The 22,253-nt window shown below is 39.2% G+C and overlaps 1 protein-coding gene across 1 annotated transcript in view; it reads right to left on the reverse strand.

Annotated features, from left to right (window-relative positions):
* CTXN3 (cortexin 3) overlaps positions 1-6,262 on the reverse strand; it is a 9,795-nt gene extending 3,533 nt beyond the window's left edge. Inside the window, exons 1-2 of the mRNA XM_017860987.1 lie at positions 5,895-6,262; positions 1,845-1,951 (exon numbers count right to left, since the gene is read on the reverse strand). The gene's annotated coding sequence lies outside the window, so the exon portion shown is untranslated. The remainder of the gene's footprint in view (positions 1-1,844; positions 1,952-5,894) is intronic.
* Positions 6,263-22,253: the final 15,991 nt, after the last annotated feature.

The following is a 22,253-nucleotide window of genomic DNA, read 5'->3' on the forward strand; positions in this document are numbered from 1 at the left end:
TTGAGATGGAGTTTTGCTCTTGTTGCCCAAGCTGGAGTGCAATGGTGCGATCTCGGCTCACCGCAACCTCCGCCTCCCAGGTTCAAGTGATTCTCCTGCCTCAGCCTCCTGAGTAGCTGGGATTACAGGCATGTGCCACCATGCTCGGCTAATTTTGTATTTTTAGTAGGCCGGGATTTTTCCATGCTGGTCACGCTGGTCTTGAACTCCCAACCTCAGGTGATCTGCCTGCCTCAGCCTCCCAAAGTGCTGGGATTACAGGCATGAGCCACTACGCCCCGCCATTTTCAGAAAGTTCTTTAGGAAAACACCACATCATCCAAAAAGGAAATATAAGAAGAAAAAAGACCATTAATGGTATAAATTGACATAAGGATTTCTGGATCTGTGAAATCCAAAAAGTCAGGTAACAACTAAATAGAGAACCTTTTGAGTCCTTGAGAATGACCTCCTCAGCACAAGCAGGCTGACTAGTACGGGGATACTTTGCTCAGTCCCTCCCTTCCCACCGGGGGGTCTCCACTTGATGAGCAACATTGTGAGCCCAGGAGCAGTCTTCCCCAGCCTTCTCTTCCATACAGGGCAAATGCCAGATCCTTCTCTCCTGGATCAACTCTCATACTTTCTAGGCTTCACCCACAACTCAGGATTTAGAGCGAGCAAACCATTCATTTGGGGGCTGCAGTGATAGGCAACCATTCCAGAAACTCCAGCAAATAACTTATTCATCCTGATTCAGATTATCTGCCAGATCTGCCTCTTCAACCACCCTGGGAATGACTCTGGGACTCAGATTCTGCATGAGGATGCCAAGTATTAGAATGATTTTTAAAATCAGTTTTATATTGAAGTTTTACCATCCTCTACTGATTAAAAGGAAAGGTACAAAGGAAGGGTTAGCCCTCTTTGCATTGAGAAGCCTCCTAAACTATAACTATGTGTATTCTCCAATGTCTTCATCACCAAACCTTTCCTAATATACCAAATTATGAGCAAATAGAGGTCAAAGAATTTTTTAAACTCTGTAGCACATTGAGAGTTGTAAACCTCTCATCCCCCAGCACACTGTGGTGCCTACGTTCCTATAAAAATAACTGCTTTTGGTCAAAGTGTCAACGTCTCCTATTAAATTGCAATATTTTACCTAGGAAAGTGGCACATTAATGTGCTAGCAGGAATTTATGAGGACTGTTCCCGCCTGAAGGAGGGGGAAATGTGGTAAGTAGAAAGGCGATTGAAGGAAGACTTTGTTGGGAATGAGGGATTCCTGGACAGGACAGAAAGACAGGCATGGTGGTGTGAGCAGGGGGCCCACTGGACAGCCTTGGGGGAAGGATGAGGAATGGTGGGTAGAGACAATCAGGAGATGGTTGCTAAAGGGATAAAGAGATCCGGAAACCAGTGCTGACTATTTCACAATTTCTCCCAGGACTGATTGAAACCCCTGGAAGAGTCTGCTTGATTTTAAACCTGCAATTAGCTAATCAATAATTTATCCATATAGAAAGCTCCAACACCATGTATAAGTTGAAGGACGCATCAGCTATTATAAGGTGGAGAAAAAGAAATAATTGTAATCATTTTGCTACCACAATACAAAAATATCTCAAGACATGTAAATTTTTTAAATGAGTGTCTTGCAGTAAAATGTCCCTTTTTGGTAAAAATGATTCTTAGAAAATGTGCAAGGTTGCTTTTAACTGAATAATGACATCTGTCTTTTAGATGACCAGGGAAATCTGCATAAGTCTATTATTTCAAAGGATTTTGACACTACCTTCAGAAATCTTCATAATAACACATGGCAGCTATTTTAAGTATAAAGAAGGACCACAGTTACTCACGGCCGTATTTTAATCCTGACAGACGTTCCCCATCACACAGTACATCTGTGTCTTCCCTTTGTCAGGTCCATTTGTGGGTGCTCAGGAAATAAAGTCTAATTTTAATACTGAAAAATTAAAGAAAACCTTAATTAAAAGATACCCTTTTCAAAAGTCATATAATACATTCCTTTGCTCGAGTCAAGCTCCCTTGTGATATTGACAAAAACAGAAGACAACCGTAATTACTTATGAAGTCCAGCAGACACAGTCATTGCAGCGACGGTCATTCGCACTCTCAGCCGCTCACTTTAGTTTGAGTAAATTTTCAAAGTGGCTTTCCTCTTCCCTTGCCCATACTTCCTACACACTGCATCTTGATTCATCTTTCTAAGCCCAGATCTCACCACTTCTTCCCTCAGAAAACCTTTGCACCCGAGTGTCCACAGCCCATTAATCCCCTTGTGGGCCTGATGCCCAGATGTTTTCTGGACCACAAATTAGGACCTACGCTGACAATGGAATTTTTAAGATCGGAGTTTTATTTTTATAAGTTTAGGAAGGAGCCAATACCAAATCACATTTAGTTCTCAGTAAAATGGCCAATGTGTTGATCAGAATAAACTTCCATGTAACTGAGTGTTGGACACCTGTGGAGAATGTCCTCATTTTGTCTATTTTTCAACTTGATCCAATACCTGCTGTGCCCTGAATGCCTCCAGGTTTCCTACCTCATAATACTTGCCTCCTCTCCTTCTTTCCATCTGTGGAGAGAAAGAGAGGAGGCAAGCATAATGAGGCAAGCATCTTTCCTCTTCTTCTTTCCATCTCTCCCTCCCTTAGGGTTCACACCAAATACCCACTTCTCAGTGGGGCCTTCTTTGTCTGCCTTCACTAAGGATGGGGTGTTTTCTACTCCATTTCCAGAGACATCACCAGTACTCTGTGGCAGCACTGATTACAGTGCAAGTCTCGACGGCGTTTATCTCCACCTTGTACAATAAGCTCCTTGAGGAATTATTTGCTGTTCTGGGATCATTGCCTTTTAAAATATAGGTTAAATCAAATCTTCAACCCCTTAGAGTCCAGGGAACTGAATTCAAAATCCAAGGCACTAGCTAACTGATGCAGAGAGGAAAAACAAAAGCACAAGTCATCCAGCCGGACTGAGGTGCTGGACCATCACATTTGAAGTAAGTCTTGTTTTAAAGAATCACAGCTAGTTCAAGTCACAATGACACATTAAAACCACAGATCTTGTAATTTGAAGAGCCATAGTTATTTGGCTCTTTAAATTTTCCTCGACCTCCGTGTTGATGGGTGGATCTGAACTATAAAAATCAGCCAGAGATAAAGAGTTACCCTTTTATTTAAGAAGTCAATTTTTTCTTACCTAATCTACTTTTTGGTGGGGAAGGGCAGCCATTTAAAATATCCTGAATCCAAATGTCTTACACGAAAACTATTAATGTCAACATGTACCCTTCTCAGACTTGGATCCCTTGGACATTTTATTTCATTTGCATCTCATTATACAATTTCACAGTAAGGAAAAAATACTTTCTCTTAAGAAAATTATCTTAAAGCAATGACATGTCTCTTTTCTTTCTTTCTTTCTTTTTTAGTGACAGAAACAGAATTACTTAAGTGCATTGGACACCTTGTTCTGTGGAGCCACACACAGGGACTTGATTCTACATGTCATCAACTCAAGAGCCCACCCTTTTGCAGTAGGGTGCAATGATCATATTAATAGTTACAGTACCTGTGTAGTCCTGCCTGGCACATAGTGGGGGTTTGATAAATAGGTGGGGATGAAAGAGTGTTTTCTCTTTACACCATTTTGTGCAAAATGATACATATTTTCATTTCTATTATGTGATCAAGCACACTAAGGTATGAAAATTATAAATAAACTGCCAAGAATTATAAAATCAGTTACCAAAAGGTAGCGCCCCCCACCCCACCACCCCACCGCCAAAGGATGTTAGATCCCAAGTTTTTCACTGGCATGTTGGAATGAACTGAAGGTGTTGTCCCTCAGGTGTTAATGGCCTGTAAGGCACAATGAAGCAATGCTGTCTGTATTTTAAGTACTCCTAAACCACATAATTGAGGTACCTAATTTTTAAAACTTCTGGGTCAGAAACCTAGTTACGTGACTTGACGTGGTTTCAAAAGTAGGTGTCAAAACAGCCCATCCATTGAGCAAGGACACTCATGGGCTTGTCCAGTTTCCATTCACATGTGACGGACAGGACACTTTATCCTGCAAAGATATACTATGAACCTTATTTATATTTATCTGGCAGAGTAGCGAGACCAATCTGTAGACTTTAACAGGAATGGAATTGCCTAGCTAGGCAGGACTGAATTTGCAGTGACTGGCAGAGACAAACTTACTCAAAATGCTGCATTATTCTGCAATAGTTCTGAAGTTAACTGTGGAAATGTTAACACGGCTTTGAATGATTCAAGTAATACACATCCTGATACTGAGCCTAAATAGAATCCCTCTCTACTTTTAGCACTAAAGGAAGCCTGGGCTGCATTCCTGTTTGTATAACTGTAGTCTCTCAAAGTACATTTCATTCTCCAACCCACTCACCCACCCTAGATGTGTAAATCTCTCAAATGATCCTGTTATCCATCCCCACCACAATTGTGAGCCATCTGCATAAGCCACCTCATTATCTAAGCAATGGAATCACCACATAAGCAAATATTATTCCCCTACAAATCTTTTAGAAATTCTGTGTGTTATTCTAGTGAACAGTAAATTCAGGATATACACACAAAGATACAAAATATTTCATATAAATTCAAATAATTCATGGCCCTCTTGTTTACCAGCAAAGAACTTCAGGTAAAGATTTCCTGGCTCTTTCTAGGTGTTTCATAGATTTTAAATCCTCCCACTCCCCTTGTTTTTGGCTCATATAAACACACGGCAATGTCTATATGGTTTTTTTTTTTTTTTTTTCCAAGAACAGTCTTCCTGTTCCAATTCAATAGCCCTGATGCTTCAAAATTCACAGGAGAACTAAGGGTAAATATTATTTTATACTCTCAAAACATAGACTCAAGTCTACTAGGGGAAAGCCTACGAACAATGATTTTATAAACATGAGGATGTCTTCAGCTACAAATGTCAACAGGCAGTTTCAGAACTGTTGCCAGCCCCCACTGCTGCACTGGGAAGTCTGTTCTCTGCTTGTTCCTGCAAAGTCAGCCTGCAGACACGTCTGCTTGGGCTGGGAGTGGACCCTGTTATTCTCAACTCGCTGCTGCTTGTAAGCTCTGGGTCAACAGGAGACCTTTCTCTTCAGCCTCAGCCCCAATCTCAGCTTTACTTCTTCTCCATCTTCATCTTCCTCCTAATATCTGCTTGAGGAATTTTTAAGGGACTGCAGGGCAAGGCTGCTGCCTAGCTGAGAACATCAGAAAATACCATGAGGGTGCTCAGTCAGGAACCAGTGGTATCAGAAGGCACCCTTAGCAAACTGGAACTTTTAGCTTCAAATCATAAGCCCTATTGCTCCACCTGGTTTTCTTTGTCTTTCTTTGTGTGTTTCCTAGTGAAAACAGCTACTTGCTGATACCTCAAAAGGCTAGTGCTGCACACAGCTTATCAGCCAAGGACAGTCAACGCTATCAATAAGAGTGGTTGAGTTGTGATCCTTTGTAAACAAATCAGAACATCCTTGTTACATTTTGGAAGGTTGGACGTTTTAGGTGACTGAAAAAAAAATATGATAACGGGCAAACAGCTTTCAGAAATAAATTACTGCAGCTTAGGAAAGAAAAAAATGCCTGTTTTACTACTTCTTCATCCAGTATCAATAACATTATAAACTTAACCATGCTTTAAAAATAAAGGCATCATTACATTTTACCCCCTCTCTTCTCAACTTTATCCAGCAACTGTTTAATTAGACTTATCTAACACCTAGATCTAAATTCAGAACTATGATCCGAAAGGCATGTATGCGATGATTGCTCATGCATCCATTGTAAAGTTAGAGAAAAGCATTTAATTAGCCCATCAAAGATACAGGTTGGGTCAAGTACCTGGCTCTGGCTGAACAAACACTTGATCCATGTCCTGATGGAACAGTTACAGGTAGTTACGAGCCTCTTTAGTTTCCATTCTTCCCGACCACGCTGTGTGAAAGCAGTAGACAGTGGTAGCTGCAAGGCAGTTGATGGCACACCCCAGGTCTAAAGCTGTTGTTTCAGGCTTAGAAACTTCCCATTAAAACCCCGAGTTAAAGGAGCACCGTCTTTCTGTATGAGGCATCGTTAACGGCCAATACTGCTGCTTCTTTGAGGTGAGCCATGATTTCAGTTCTGCCTCAGCAACTCTTCAGAGGATTCTGCTTCAGTGAGTAGAGGCAGTATCCTAGCAGTGTGTCTGAAATCATCTTCAAGAAAGCATTAACATTCAAAAGGAGTACCGGGGGGGGAGGAAAACATCACTGGGCATTCCCATACCTTTTCAAAATCAAAGCCATAAATCTACCAGTGCTCTGTCCTCTTTATTGATTGTTGACACTATTCCTCTTTGGGAGTGTAAATTAGCACCTCGCAGCAACCCTTCATATTGATTATAGTTGATGACCTTCAGGCCAACTCAATTAATAGGAAGACTTCTGGGGAAGGGCATCAACTTAGCATTTGGGAGAGAAAGAAAAGGCTCATTTTCCTAAAGAAAACGAAAGTGACCTTTCCAAAAAGCAGCACTTATGGGAAGGAAAGAACCATTTAAAAAGAACAAAATCATAGTTTCACCACCTGTCACCTGGTTATAAATTAGCTGGGCAGTAGGTTGCTAGGTCCAGTGTTTCTCTGAGCAGCCTGCATAACTGTGGCATTGGCAAAGCCCCCACCCCACACAGGGCACCTGAGACCACTTGATGAATAAAGAAGATTGATTTTTGTTAGAGAAAGTTGTTCTCATTCTACAGATTCTAGTTACCTGCTACAATGCTTAAATTACTTTCCTTGGATAAATAAATTTTCTAAATAAATTTGGAAAATATTTTTGGCTAAAATTCTTCATTAAAGAACCACTTCTCTAAAAAGAATTCAGCATAATGCTTAAGACGGAGCATCCTTGTTTTCTGGCAACTCACCACTTTCTTTGTTGAAGTGGAAGCACGGTGAGCGACAACACTCCCACCCACCCAATGATAGGGTGCGTGATATTTAAAGCTGCCTCTGACTGTGCCTGTCAGCTACGCTGTCTCCTCAGCTCTTGTGAGCAACCGGCCATTACCCAAAGGCTCTAGGAAACTGGAACCAAGCTCATTTTCTAAGAGGGAAACCCCATCTGCTCACAACAGACCACAATCCTGGATAGGATAGGCCTCGGACCCAAAAGGAACCTTTCAAATCAAATGCTAAATGTTAGGATCGAATGCTTGATGTTACAGTCTAACCTCAAGAGAATATGCAGGTTCTTTCCCCATTTATTTTCCTAATTTTTAACTGAATTTTCTTTCCAGTTCATTTTACTTATCCTATTTTCAGACACACACATACCACACACCGTAAGACAATGGGACACATGAAATCCAACCGAGCATGATCATCCTGTACTCACTGGCATCCCTCTTGCATTCAGTCAATGCTGGCAGAGGGAATGCCTGTCTTGGCAATGCCAACAGAGTGTGGTTGAGGAATCTTTCCGACCCCACCCTTCTTCCTATACTTATCATTCCATGGGGTGAGAAAATATCATAGATAGACATGAGCCTGGGTGACTGTAGCTTGCCCTGCCAAAGAGGCCTTCTCGGATATTGTTTTAGCCTACAGACTTGTAGAGGTAGAAGGGAACCTGAGAGGGTCTGTGGCTGTCCTTTAGCTACTCGGCAGGCTGAAATCATCCCAGAAAGATGAGTGCCTTGCCTATTTTAAAAACTCTCCAGGGAAGTAGATTCCATAACTTCCTCTGACAACCGCTATTTAAACGAACTCCTCCACTGCTTACTTAGTCTGAATGGGTTGGTGCATTTCTTTTCATTCTGTCCTTGCTGCAAAAAGTCAGGCACTAACCACTCCAAAATTTTGTTAGAATGCCCTTTCCCTTCAGGGAGGCCGAACTAGATAAACCAAAGAGTATTTGATGAAGATCTGGTGTTATGCTTGGAGCCAAATTTAAATCTCTCTTCTTAAAGATAATTACAATTGAAATGATTAAAATCAGCCCTTCCCCTTATGCAGCTATATTATGTGAATCATCATGAATTCTAAACCAATGAATAAGGGTTTACCAAAGTTCCATTTGAACATTTTATAGTAGATCCTATTTCTTTCGTCTTTAATAATCTATATATCTCTTCTCGGAATTCTTAAAATTTCTGCTCTCTGATGCAACTTTAAATAGGAAGCCTAGAATACTACACCGAGCTGTACACAGCTCAGATACACACGGAATTGTGGTGAAACAGGATGATTTTATGATGTATAAATGGCTATATATGCTGTACTTCTGCTTACCCATTCTGATCCAGGGCCACTCCTGGGTGTAATTTAGTCTTTCTCTTTAGTTACACAACATCATGAGTTAACATTAGTTAGAAATCTACTTTAAGAACTTCTACATTTTTATTTCAAGCCTCACCTTCAATGTTCTTGAATTTACAATTATTTCCTAATTGTCCTATGATGCACTTTTCCATGAAGAAATAGATAATGAATATGAAAAAAAGACTCTATAAGCCATCAGTCTTCATGCTAGTACAAGGTTGTATTATTATTATTACTGTTTCTAACTCTGCCTAATTCTCAAAATAAAATTGAACAAAAACGCTATATAACCTTCAAAATATAAACATGGTTCTTATCAATAGACTCTTTGTAAAACTCTTTTCTTCCCTCCTTTATGTATGTTCTTTCTTTCACTTATCCAGGGACCATTCATTAGCTCTCAATGTCAGATACGTTCTGTGTTAGGTGTTGCAAAGAATAAACAATACGAATACTAGGTCCCGGCTTCTGTTTGTTCAGGTTGTGCACTGAACAACTCTAGGAGGTTCCTTGGTAAACAGGGCCCTGAGGAGCTCCACTTCTAGCGATGGTTGCTGAGCTTCTTAACAGACTGGCCCACTTCCACTAAATTCCAGTTCCTAACCTTCCCAGCGTCCCCCTTCACGACTCACCCAGCAGACATCTGAACTGTATCCTTACCTTTCTACAGGACCTGATTTCACAAGGTCACCAGTGGCTTCTGGTTGCCTCAAGCCAAAGAGTCCTTTTAGGGTTCATCTTCCTTGCTTTTTGGCAACACTGAACATAGCTGAACACTCACCGAAAGGAAGGTTCAGAAAAACAATACATGGATTAAAGTGAGTGGCGGGAACAATTTTCTCAGCCCTTAGGGTCCCTCTCCCTTGGTGCCTTCTCTCTTCATTGCCTCTCTTTTGTACTCTGGGGTTCAGGCCAAATAAAATTCATGCAACTACCAGCAAATGGGAAATGAAGGTGGAAAGACAAGCAGGCTAGGATACACGTTAATAACCCCACCACTTGTTAATTCATTAAAAAATAATGCTAGTCAGTTTATGTGTGTTATTTTAATTTCTGTCTTCTTCTTTTAAAAAAATAAATATACCAGGCAACATAAATCTTTGCATTAAAGAAAAAGTCAAGATTAGCTCTATTTCTAAAATCTCTCTGATTTGCCAGGTCTAAGTTTATTTATCCGTTTGCTATCTTCACAGATCAGTGAACATTCAAAGCTTAAGGGAACAGTGGGAAAGGTTTAATGATATTCACACCAAGCCTATACATTGGGATCTATATTTAAGAGTTATTAAAAGCAAGCAGTTTAAAGTCCAACTGCAGATAGGCAGCCTCCTGGTTTGATCTTTTCTTGAATGCATTTCTGTATACATCATATCTGTGTAGCGCTAAATGCTCAATTAGTAGCTGATACATCTAGAATAGAGAAGCCTCAAAATGAAGATGAGAATTGCCACAACGGAGTGGAAATGTATGCGCAAGAAAAAAACACTGACAGAATTTAATACCTGTGAGGATTATAGATTGCCCTACAAAATTTTGTTCATCCTTTCCTGGGTAAGTCAGAACAATAAAGCATATAGCCAGGAAATGAATCATGCTGCCAAAAAAGCTGATCTCCAACCCTAAGAAGGAGCAGCTTCACAAAATACACAGCAGTAGTTCTATTTAGAAGCAATATTTGCAACATTTAAGTTATTAATTCTAATTACAGTATAAAAGTATAAGGACGTCACTACGGATTATTCACTGTTCAAAGGAAATACTTTGGCTTTAACAGCCTGGTGGGTAAATTTATTCTTTTAAAGTGACTTGTACAATAATAACAATTTTCTTAATGGGTCTGAAATATTTAATGCCTTTAAAATGTCATGCAAAGTGACAATTAGAGTTTTATACAAATCATTCCTCTATATTTTTATGCTGTCATTTTGGAACTGTTCTTTCTCTGTTCAACAGCTACATTTTAGAAAGGAAACTATTGCATGGACAATTTGAAGACTGAGCAGCTTGGAACATTAGGATAATCGAGAAAATGAAATAGAAGGTACGTGGGAATAACTGACCTGTTAGCCCGACCTTAATACCTAACAAAATTCTGGAACTGAAAATCTTTCTACTGATAAATCAATTTTGAAAACACCCAAAGGAGAAAAAAATCATAGGAAGCAGTTAAAAAATGCTTGTTTAAAAAAGATCATGAAAACTCAATTTCCATTTCTGATATTTATACTTGTAGAATGGTGGACAGGAGTTTGAGGAAGTGGTAACAAACAGAAGTTGTGATAGATGGGCATTGAATGCAAATTTCAGCCCCCTCGATGCTACATCTTATAGATGATGCACTTAGATGCTGCTTGCAAAAATATTTAACCTTACAGATATTTCAAAATTTCAGTGGGAACCATCAAGAGTTTCAGTTATGTCATATATGATTAAAGTAGGCAGACATTAAGGTTTTATCTGTCTCTTCCAAACTTTGATAGGAGGCCTATCATCTATAATTTTGCCTACAAATAATATATATTTCATATTTATGTATAATAAGTATGTAAATATTATAAATCACCTGTATCTCTGTTATACATAATATTAAATTATCTTATGAGCTTGTGAAACATGCATATTTAGCCAGGAGATGGGGAGGGGAGGGCAGGTAGGCCTGGGTAATTTAACTCAGTAAGGCCAAGAACCTGTATTTGGAATAAGAAACCTACATGATTAATGATGTAGGGCATATGAAGTCCACACTTTGAAAAATTATAAAGTTAAATGATTGTTTCCCCTTTTTGATTATTTGGCCATAATAAGCAGTTTAACTGTGTGGGGAGAGAGCCTTTCGAATATCACAGACTTCTGTGAAAAACTGATTACATCCATGAACCCGCCGTTAGAAAAATGTATATGCCCTGCATTAAGAACCTCTGCCTGGAATTCCCATTCAAAATACATACATCTCTTCTTCCCTTCCTTTCTCCCTCTCCTTGTTTCCTTCCATTAAAGTGGTAGCAAAGAATGACTGGAATAAAGCCCATAGGAGGAAGACAACAGAATAGAACAAGAGGCAGAGAGAAGCTTGGTCTATTTCTGGGAGAGGGAAAGCGAATGGAGGAACGTTGAATGGAGACAGAGCTTAGAAAACATGCCGAGGCAGCTCCAGCTGAAAAGGAGAGTGACTGCCCAGCTGGAAAGACTATGGTCAGGAAGGAGAAACGAAGCTAAATGAGGGAGAGGTGGACGCCCCATGGGACAAATGAACGACGCATCACATTCCAAGGCTGTGGAGGCAGCCAGTGGGTCAGGAATCCTGATATAGTTGCTGGGACAGGTGGTGGTAAGATTGAGCTCAATTACCAGTTATGACAGTAAGAACTTCATAGAGAATGTCAGCGCTGATAAAAAAGCAGGAATGATGTCAGCATCTATTATTAAGAAAACAACAAACAAGAGAATTAAAAAGAGCAACTGTTAAAATTCCTTCGCCCTGGGTTTAGACCTTCAAGATGAGGGCAGTGCACAGGTTTGCTGCTTTTCATTATAAACCCTTTTATGCAATTTGATTGTTTAACCATGCACATATTGACTAACTATGTGCAATTTCACTTTGCAAAAATTGTCAATATAGTGTGGGCAAACCGTTAAAAAATAAAACCTCACCTTTAACCAAGGCAACAAATCTCATATAATAGCATCTTAGGTACCAACACCAAATGAATGGATGATTCTTTGAGGACAGGGGGCTTCTAGAACATTTAGAGTCTTCCCTCTAGGGTTATAGTCTGCTTTGCATATAAGTAAAGCTAATCTTTCTTAGTTCTCCTCAAACATACTATGTACACTTAAAATGTAATTTATTGTAATCACATGCAGTGCAATAAAATCTAAACTACTGCCCTTGTTTTTCCATAGCAGGCAGACATGATCTGTTTTTATATGTGTTAGCTATTTATTCAGTTATATAGCTAACTTCTATTTAATTATTTATTTTTCCATTACATTTCAGAAATGTTTGAAGAAAGCTATGTAGTAGATTATATGTCATTAGCTGTAGCAGAATATCATGTTTATTATGTGATATTCTGTAATTATGTATTTATGTAAAAAGTCATGCAATTTTTTCGTTGATAATCTAATAAAAGGCTGGATGTACTTGTTTTCAAATTTTGAAGAATAAAATCCTTTTAGAATGATTGTTTGGCTGAAACACTACCCATATTTAATCTAAAAAAAAACTGTGTCCCTTATTAATTTATTTTTGCAGTAATTGTACATAGACAAATGCAATAGCACATACTTCAATATGTTCAGTGTTTTTTACTAACACAAAGGTAAAAATGCTGGATGTTAAATTAATACGAACTGGATACAATTCAGAAACAATTTTCAAAGAGCTTGTGAAAAAAGCATCTTCAATCTTCATTTGAAATGCTCAAGAATAACACTTTTAAAAAACCTGAGACAGAGGAGGTATTAGCCAAGTCTTACTTCCATTTTTTTTTTTTTTTTTTCATCCTCATGAGAATGTCCTTCAGCACTGCTTTTAGGAAGGGTCCTTGCTTTTGTTCTCCACATTTTTCTTAATTCAAAAGTGGATATTGGGTCAATTGAGAAAAATGAACATTAGGTATTGCCAATAGCTCTGAGATTCATGCTGCATATTATAAATATGGTTAGGGGATTGGATCAAATGCCAATATAATATTCAGTGAACTATTGATTACTAACGTGTAATCCAAGAAAAGCTGTTTGCAAATGGGAAAAGGATGAAGAAAAATCTCTCCATGGTTGCCTGTACATGCCTACTCTCCTACGCCAAGGCAGGATGCAGACTGGGCCATTCATCATTAAATAGTCACCTTTTCCCTGGCCCTGCCTTCGAGAATTGTCCTCTATGCCCTGAGATGAGCTCTCTCTCTGGCTTCTAGGGCTCTGTTTTGGTTTCCCTCCAGGGATGGAATCTACAACTTGTCTCTCTGTCTGGTATAGTTTCTTGCTTCTCTTTTTTTTTTTTTTTTTTTTTTTTGAGACGGAGTCTCGCTCTGTCGCCCAGGCTGGAGTGCAGTGGCCGGATCTCAGCTCACTGCAAGCTCCGCCTCCCGGGTTTACGCCATTCTCCTGCCTCAGCCTCCCAAGTAGCTGGGACTACAGGCACCCGCCAACTCGCCCGGCTAGTTTTTTTGTATTTTTTAGTAGAGACGGGGTTTCGCCGTGTTAGCCAGGATGGTCTCGATCTCCTGACCTCGCGATCCACCCGTCTCGGCCTCCCAAAGTGCTGGGATTACAGGCTTGAGCCACCGCGCCCGGCCTGCTTCTCTTTTTTAACCGTCCTTATTCTGTAGTCCTATCACTCCCAAAACAATAAATTTCTCCAAGATGTTTCCCTTCAAGTATTGTCCATTCAAGGACTATGTGGCTCAGGAAAGTAAATACAACAAAAAGTAGAACGTACTTTTGCAATTTCAGTCAACTTCTGTTTTTATGTCTTTCTGATGTCTAACATTGGAAAAGCAACAGTAAAATAATATTAATATTAATATTAATACCACAATCACAATAACAAAACTCATCAACCTTGTACCGTTGGTATTCTTAGACACTGAACTCTTATAATGGCAAGAATTGGACCCTCTGATAAGTGATGCGGAGCATTTTTTCATATACCTATTAGTGATTTGTGTATCTTCTTTTAAGAAATATCTGTTTAAGCCGGGCGCGGTGGCTCACGCCTGTAATCCCAGCACTTTGGGAGGCCGAGGCAGGCTGATCACAAGGTCAGGAGATCGAGACCACGGTGAAACCCCGTCTCTACTAAAATACAAAAAATTAGCTGGGCGCGGTGGCGGGCGCCTGTAGTCCCAGCTACTCGGGAGGCTGAGGCAGGAGAATGGCGTGAACCTGGGAGGCGGAGCTTGCAGTAGCCGAAATCGCGCCACTGCACTTCAGCCTGGGAGACAGAGCGAGACTCCGTCTCAAAAAAAAAAAAAAGAAAAAGAAAAGAAAAGAAAAAAGAAATATCTGTTTAAATTTTGCCTATTTTAAATCAGACTTTTTTTCTGTAAATGAGTTGTTTGAGCTTCTTAAATATTCTGGTTATTAATCCCTTGTTTGATGGGTAGTTTGCAAATATTTTCTCTTTTGCTGTGGGTTGTCTCTTCATTTCGTTGATTGTATCCTTTGCTGTGCAGAAGCTTTTTAGCTTGGTGTAATCCCAATTGTCTATTTTTCCTTTGATTGCCTGTGCTTTTGGGACCTTATGCAAAAAAATGTCTTAAGAATTTCCTCAATTTTTTTTCATGTCTTTAATCCACTTTGATTTGATTTTTGTGTGTGGTGAGAGGTAGAGGTCGAGTTTCATTCTTATGCATACAATTACCCAGTCTTAACGGCACCATATATTAAAAAGACTATCCTTTCTCTATTGTGTGTTCTTGGCACCTTTGCAGAAGATGAGTTGGTTGTAAATGTATGAATTTATATCTAGGTTATCAATTCTGTTTCATTGGTCTATGCATCTCTTTTTATGCCAGTACCATGCTCTCTGAGTTACTATAGCTTTGTAGTAAATTTTTAAGTCAGGTAATGTGATACCTTGTTCTTTTTACTCAGGATTATTTTGGTTATTTGGGTCTTTTCTGGTTCCATATAAGTTTTAGAATTTTTTTTTTACTATTTCTGCAAAGAATGTCATTGTTATTTTGATAGGGATGGAATTTAATCTATAAATTGCTTCAGGTAGTATTGTCATTTTGACAATATTAATTTTTCCAATCCATGAGAATGCAATACCTTTCCATTTTTTTCGGGTGTCCTCTCTTCTATTTCTTTCTTCAGAGGTTTATAGTTTTCCCATTATAGATCTTTTACTTCTTTGGTTAGGTTGATTCCTAGGTATTTTATAATTTTTGTAGCTATTGTAAATGGGGTTGTTTTCTTGATTTCCTTTTCAAATGATATGCTATTGGCATGTATAAATGCTACTGAGTTTTGTGTGTTGATTTTGTATCCTGCAACTTTATTGGATTTGTTTATCAATTCTAACAGTTCTTTTGGTGGAGTCTTTAGGTTTTTCTAAGTATAAGATCATGTTTTCTGTAAACAACGCTAATTTTACTTCTCCCTTTCCAGTTTGGATGCCGTGTATTTCTCTCCTGCTTAATTGTTCTGGCTAAGACTTTCATTCTTACATTGAATAATAGCAGCAAAAGTGGGCATCCTTGTCTTGTTTGAGTCTGGCAATAACAGATGCTGGCTAGGATGTGGAGAAAGGGGAACCCTCATACACTGTTCATGGGACTGTAAATTAGTACAGCCACGTTGGAGAACTATATGGAGGTTCCTCAACAAACTAAAAATAGAACTATTGTACAATTCAGCAATTCCCAATTCCCCTGCTGGATATATATTTAAAAGAAAGGAAACCAATGTATCAAAGAGATATTTGCATTCTGATGTTTATTGCAGTACTATTCAAAATAGCCAAAATATGGTGTCAACCTAAGTGCCCATCAACAGATGAACTGATAAAGAAAATACTGTATGTATACACTATGGGATATTATTCAACCATAAAAAAAGATGGAAATCCTATCATTTGCAGCAACTTGAATGGAACTATAAACCATTATGCTAAGTGAACTAAACCAAGCACAAAAAGACATATATCTTATGTTCTCACTCATATGTGGGAGCTAAAAACATGTATCTCATCAAGATAGAAAGTAGATTGGTGGTTACCAGAGGCCAAGAAGGAGAGAGGGGAGAGAAGAAGGAAGAAAAAAGAATATAAATGAATTTTGCCACTGAACAATATACCTAAAATAGTAAGAGTGGTAAGTTTTATATATTTTACCTCAATAAAAAATGAATTTAGAAAAGAATTTGACCTTTTACAGGTTTTTATCCAGTGAAATGTGTGTGTGTGTGTGTGTGTGTGTGTGTGTGTAATTCTTTTGATTCCCAGTTAGGCTGTAAGATACATGAGCATAAAGAAAGCTGAGTTTTCTATTAATTTATTTTTCACTTGACTGATTGTGATTTTAGGAGAGGTAACACATCTATCCACAGACCTCACTCTCTGTTACAAATCACTGTAAACAATCAAAGCAATTGGATTTTTTTTCCAGTTGTTTTCTCTTGCAACACCATTGCTATACTTTGCCTGTCATAGTAAAATAAGTCTGAAGTGGCTTAATCACTAATTAGTAGTGTCCAATGAGCAATCTTCATTTGTGTCAGACAGGATATGCTAGATAATGCTATGATTTTTAAAAATATTTTTCAGTGGCAAAAAATAACAATAGTTTATTTTTTGAGACAGAGTCTCGCTCTGTCACCCAGGCTGGAGTGCAATCTTGGCTCACTGCAACCTCCACCTGCAGGGTTCAAGCAATTCTCGTGCCTAAGGCTCCCCAGTAGCTGGGATTACAGGTGTGTGCCACCACATTCAGCTAATTTTTGTGTTTTTGGTAGAGACAGGATTTTACCATGTTGGCCAGTCTTGTCTCAAACTCCCAACCTCAGGTGATCTGCCTGCCTTGGCTTCCCAAAGTGCTGGGATTACAGGTGTGAGCCACCACACCTAGCCACATAAGTTTATTTCCTGTTACATGTTCATGAAAGGTCATTCAGGGGCTCCTCTCCTATGTCACCATCATCTTTATTCCAAGACCCAGACAGAGAGGTTGGATTCTACCAGATAAGGAGGTAGAGAGAAAAGATGGCATGGTAAAGCATGTGCTGGCTCTTAAGGACTCTACCAGTGGCTCAAATTTCACTGGACAAAGCAAATCTCATGACCACATCTGGATTTAAAAGGCTAAGAAGTATAGTCTTTCCCTAGGAAGGAACATGGAATACTGTCAAGCAATGACATAGTCTACAATTATATTTAACTAGAGTGTTACCATTTACAGAATGACTCTTCATAGATTATGTCCCCAAGATAACCTTTCTTTAGCATAACTATCCCCCATCTCAGCATACATGAGCTGCATCCTACACCAACACTATCTTCCAGTCTTTGCTCCATTTCCACCTGTACTTGCTTGAACCTCCTGCTTCAGCCTCCTTGCCTTCTCTTTGCTTCTAGCCTCATGTTGCCTTGTGGTGCCTTAGTTTACCTGGTTTCATTAGCCTCTGGTCTACTGGGTCCTGTTTCGGATTACGTTTTGTCTCCTTTCCAGCTCACCACAATACAGTTGTCTGTTTAGCATGTTGCTCTTCTCATGCCACTCCAGAACTCTAGATCTTTCCTAATGGGCAAGGGCACAGTCTGACACTTCCAGATGTACTCCCGTGTCCTGGCTCCATCCCTAATGGATCAGTTATTACAGCCAGTACCTCACAGGAACCATACCATCCCAGGACACAAATATTATCATGGTAATTTTATAGCCACATAGACAAGATGTGAGGAGGTTAAATTATTTACTCAGGAACACAAAGATCACATTGAAAACATTTTTGCCCACTTCTCGCTCTTCTGCAGTGTCTAAAAGAAAGAACGAGGGCTGCATGTCTTCCGGACCTCCGGAGACTGCGTCATGGAAAACAAATATAAAATGAAAGAACCATGGTAGGTCTCAACGTAACTCAAAGTTTGATAGGGACCTCTAGAAGAACAATGACATTCTTTTCTCCGCGAGTGGAGATGGTGGATGTGGACCTTGAAAGAGACTGCATCAGATTTGGAGTCTGAGAATTGTCTCTCTGGTCTGCAGAAGCATTCCAGCAGATGAAGAGTAAGTGTGGCCTGGGTGAGCATGAAAGGTGGGTGGTAGGGAGAGAGCTTGATCTCCATAATCAGGCAACCGTTCTTTGGGTCTGAGATCCTTAGAGAAAACGTATTTAGGTGGCTCTTTTTCATACTTCTGACCTACTTCAATATTCAAGAATAGATTGCTAATCAGAGACTGTTTCTGTTTGTCTTTTCTGTTTCTCATGTGCCATCTTTTATTGTTTCATTGCTTTCTTCTGACTGGATAGTGCCTCTGAAATCTTTCTTCTAGCCACCCTGATCTCCACTAACCCCTTTGTTGGACGCATGTAGAACGAAGACTTTTAAAAAGCAGCAACATTTCTAATGAGGTGTGACTGTTAGACTACTGGGGACCCCACAACGTGTAAACATTGCTTAATGTTTCTGCTTCTTCGTTCTTCTCTGAGGACAACACAAGCCTGGTGCCTCCTTCCTGAGAGCAGGACAGGAGAAAGCTCCTCACAAGAAAAATAGACCCCCAAATAAAACTAGACCCAAAACCCACACCTAAGGTCACGTGTTCTCCAAAGAGAAAGCTCCGTCACCAAAAAAAAAATAGACAAATAAACTAACCCAAAACCCCACACCTAAGGTCAGTGTTCTCCAAAAAAACTAGCCTGTTCACATTCTTGCATGGATTTAAAGAGTTTTCAGGCTAACACGAGTCTCGAATTGGCCACCGTGTGGCAAGAGCACTAACTCAACAAGTGACAGTTGAGACCCCTCAGGCCCTTGCTATCCACTCCCACCCCTTACACAGTTGAATTTTCTCTTGAGTTAAAACGTTGCATTACTGGTGGCTCCAAACGCAGCATAGCACTGGGTCAGAGACTGGTTGGAGGTTAGGATAAACTGTCTCACTTAAAAGTCTAAAAATCATTACCACTTGATTTAAAGAAGAAATTTTTGTCAATATTTTCCATGTTTATGTTTTCCATTATAAAATCATATCTCAAAACTGTACTCTAATTAGTGTGGAACCAAAAGACAGCTCCACACTCCCTCTCAGTTATGTTGCACTGCAGGAGGCATCAACAAATAAGGCAATCAATGCTTTGGTACTTTAAGGATATTGAGTTCCTTTATTTCAGGAAGAATATTTTTGAGTCTCGAGCTGCATTACAACTAGAATGCAAACACACTGCAATTTGCACAAAAAAAAAAAAAAAATTCATACAATTTTGGACGTAAATCGTTCAAGGCACTGCAATCTCCTACTGAGAAAAGAGGATTGAGAGTTGCTTGAAGACTCCTGGGCCCTTTGGTTGTGACCTATGGGATGCAAAGTGGTGCAAGGATCCTAGAGATCAGCATTCTTACACTGGCCATGAGGCAAAGTTACCCTAAGTGAGTCAGCTCATGGGTCTCACTTTCTCCAGTTGTTAAAATAAGAACACCCTAAATAGACCAAAAATTGTATGATTCCATCTATAAAACGTCCACAGGAAAATACTATCACTCTCTTCCCGAGCATGGCTGAGCTTTCCAAAATACTCAGCCTGTCCTTCAGGATAATGGGAGCAAGTGCAAGCCTTTTAAGAACCCCACCTTGTCAGCAAAGAATAGATCCACCAGGGTGTCAAGAGGAATATCAGGAGGGAATTTTCATCTGGAAGATGCGACTGATTTCTGGAGTTCCCATGGACACTTTTTAGTAAAATATCTTGCCGTATTGCCTTACAGTCTACTTCTGTCAAAGACAGAAGGAAATGGGGGTAGCACCCGCAGAGTTAGAAGTCAGTTGTTGAAACCTGAGGGGTGAAGGCTCTGAAACATGGTGTGAATGGGCGAGGCATATTTTCATTTTGCAGGAACTTCTACTCAGCTCTAATGTTTGCTCAGTACCCGCTGCAGGGTAGGGGTCGGGGTGGGAGGTAGAAGAGAGAATCACATCTGCCGTGGATGAAGCACAATATCAATTTTTATACACAATCCTACCATTTAAATTGAAAATATCAAATATCCAGAAATATTTTCTACAATCATTTGAGTATCAAAATAGCTCAGTGTTGTCTGTTGGCCAGTCATAGGGAATTATACCGTTACTCTAAAATGCTTGAGCTTTCTTCTTACTGATAAATAGTGTGAAAGAAAACTTCAATTCTACAAGCATGTTTTCATAAACACAAAGAGAACTAGTTCACATCCACCATGATTTGAGTAATTCCTACAATTCAAATATAGTGGCTGGTGATAGCACTGGCTATTTTCCTTTCAAAGACTGCTATTTATATAATGAAAACAAATCTGATGCATTGCAAGCATAAGCATATTTTGTGAGGACCTAAATAAAGAGTCATTTCAGGGTGTAATTAGAAACTGTGAAGCCTTCATCAGTGTTTCCAGTGGAGTTTCTTGTGATGCTTTGCTAGGTGAGTTTTTGCTACTAGGATTTCATCTTAAATGATTGATTAAGTACCTATGTATTCAAGAGTCTCTACCACTTTGGATTTGGTCATATTCAACCGTAATGTAATTTCAAAAGTACTTCTATTGTTAGCAATTGTCATTTGTGCTGGCTTGTCCAGTTTGCTGACATATCTCTTAATGACCTCCAGAAACCACTCATCCACTGAGGTCTATTCCTCAATCAGCATGGCCGTGTCTCAAAATGACCCTCCCTGGAATATACAATCAGCAAAATCTTAATATAGATAACTCATAGCAGAAATTTTGCTTAAAAAATTAAACAACTAGATTACAGACATATAAAAGAATGAGATTCTAATGGTAGCCCGAGAGTTCACAGTTAGCAGCAACGTAAGACATAAAGCAATTCGAATCACTGCATTGTTCTTCTCATTTTACCTGTACTCTTGTATATGTAAAATGAGGATAATAATAGTACTTACCTATCCCCAGAGTTGTAGAGATTAAGTACGTTAAATTTATATAAAAGAGCTTGAAACAGTTTCTAGTGCACAGAAATCTAGGCTATCATATAGACTATTATGTAACGATAAATATTACTTTTATCTTTTTTCTTTGGATTGTGCAGATTGCACACATCTTCCCATGATAAATTATAGTTTTTTCATTTCATCGTAACTCCAGTAAATTTAAACACAAATATAATGTTAAAAACTATTCCCTATGCTCAAATTGGAACTGGAACACTGCGCAAATATTGAGCTATCTTCTAGATCATGCATGTATATTGTTGTTATTTTTTATTGGATTTTCATTTATATGCCAAACATCCTTAAGGTGCTTTAGATGCTATGATTTATTTAGTCCTTATAAATATATTAGATACTGATTTTTATAACTCTGCAGCTAAGGAAGCTTAGATAAAGACTGACTATATAACTTTCCCAATATCACACAGGTAGAAAATTATCAACAGAAGATTCAGATGGAGGCAGCTTAATTCTAGAGACCACTTGTTTATCCTCTATTATTTTTTGTTATGAACAGAAAGTTCCTCATTTCAATTCCTGAGTTAACAGCTATCATTGTGCAATAATAAACAAGTCATTATTAAATTATTGTCAACTGTATGTCAGCAGAATTGCCCAAGTTTAGATTCTTCACAGAGGCACAATTTTGTTTAATGAGCAACATTTTACGTATGTCCTAGATCCCTAGTTTAATATCAATGAGAAGACTTACACTCGCCCAGAAGTCCAGAATGGATTAGGGCATGTAGCAGGCCTTGTATAAATATTTGGACCTATGTGATACCACTGGATTGTGAGCACTACAGAATTCATTTGGAATGAGATGATTTTTCTATTCTAATCGAGGACTCGTTTTCCCTGCTGGTACCTCTCCCTATACCTTACATTTGGGCAAGTCTGTACTGAGTTAGCTGGAAAAGTGAAGAATCAGGATCATAATTCTTAAAAGCAAGTGCTTTCTTCCCTCTTTTTTCTCTTTTTTGAGACATTAGCCAGTAGACAGGACATTCAGAAACTTTACAGAGAAGTAGATCATGGAAAATATCCATCCAAAATTCTGTACTCCAGAGCCGGGCTCAGTGGCTCACGTCTCTAATCCTAGCTCTTTGGGAGGCTGAGGTGGGTGGACCACTTGGGGTCAGGAGTTTGAGACTAGCCTGGCCAACATGATGAAACCCTGTCTCTATTGAAAATACAAAAATTAGCTAGGCGTGATGGCGGGCACCTGTAGTCCCAGCTAGTTAAGAG

The sequence above is a fragment of the Rhinopithecus bieti genome, unplaced genomic scaffold (assembly GCF_001698545.2).
Source record: "Rhinopithecus bieti isolate Rb0 unplaced genomic scaffold, ASM169854v2 scaffold_58409, whole genome shotgun sequence".
NCBI classification, from domain to species: domain Eukaryota; kingdom Metazoa; phylum Chordata; class Mammalia; order Primates; family Cercopithecidae; genus Rhinopithecus; species Rhinopithecus bieti.